Below are 1,418 nucleotides of genomic sequence, written 5' to 3'. Positions count from 1 at the left end.
TAATAAAAAACACTCTAACACAACAGATTTAAAATGGACCTCATTAATTTTCCAATCCCTTCCCCTGGTAAAAGCATCAAGGTCTTTAGTGACTCCCCCCTCATATCTAAATGACTCATCCAGTTCTTGACATTTTTTTAAATGTTTGTTTATTTTTTTAGAGAGAATGAGCAGGGGAGAGACAGAGAGAGAGAGAGAGACAGAGAGAGAGAGAGAGAGAGAGAGAGAGAGAGAGAGAATCCCAAGCAGGTTTCACATTCAGCTCAGAGCCTGACAAAGGGCTCAGTTTCATGACTCTGAGATCAGGACCTGAGCTAAGATCAAGAGTCGGATGCTTAACTGACAGAACCCCCCAGATACCATGGACTTGGGGCATACTTTATGTTTTTATTTTTTTATGAATATAATTTATTGTCAAATTACATACAACACCCAGTGCTCATTCCAACAGTGCCCTCCTCAGTGCCCATCACCCATTTTCCCTCTCCTCCACCCCCACCCACCCATGCTTAGTTTGTTTTCTGTACTTAAAGGTAGAATCAATAGGTTTTGCTGATTAGTTGGATATTGAAGTGTGAGAAAGAATGAAGTGAAGGGTGCTGCTACAGTATTGGTCCTCATACCCACAGGAGGGGCAGGGTTGTTATTTACCAAGATGGGGATAATCACCATAGGCAGGTGTTGGGCAGTAGAGTGGGGATGGGGTTGGAATCAGGAATTCAGTGGATGATATGCAGTCTCAGACATCTGTTGGGCATACATGTTGGAGATGTTGAGCAGGTAATTGGCTGTTACAGACTGAAGATAAGAGAAGATTCAGGGCTGGAAATAAAAATGTTTGATTCTTGACTGTATTGATGATATTTTAGCCTTTAGGATTATAGGAGATCACCCAGGAAGGGAATGTAGGAATAGTGATTCTGAGGAATCACTTTCAGGGATTCCAGTCTCTAGGGATTCAGAAATGAAGGAGAATCTAGGAAAGGAGGCAGAGAGACAACAGCTTTTGAGGAAAAAGAGACCTGGGAGGCGTGGTATCAGGAAGGCAAGAGTATAAGGTATTTGAAGTAGAGTATAAGGCACTTGAAGAAGGAGGTAGTAATCAGGTGTGACAAAAGCTACTGGTAGTTCAGATAGGATGGGGACTGTGAATCGATCACTAGACAGCAACTGGAAAGTCATTAGTTACCTTAGCAAGAGTAATTTTGGTGGAAGGTTGAAGAATAAAATATAATTGGGGTTGGCTGAAGAGAGACTGCATGGAAAGACTATAAACAACCCATTCAAGGACATCTGTTATAAAGAGGATCTAAGAGCTGGAGCAGTAGCTGGAGGGTACAAGAATTAGAGGAGAAAAGAGATAAGGCAGTCAAGAAAGAGGTTGGGGCACCTGGGTGGCTCAGTTGATTGAGCTTCCA

This window comes from Suricata suricatta, chromosome 6, assembly GCF_006229205.1.
Source record: "Suricata suricatta isolate VVHF042 chromosome 6, meerkat_22Aug2017_6uvM2_HiC, whole genome shotgun sequence".
Taxonomy (NCBI): Eukaryota; Metazoa; Chordata; class Mammalia; order Carnivora; family Herpestidae; genus Suricata; species Suricata suricatta.
Note: the sequence above shows the minus strand (reverse complement) of the source record.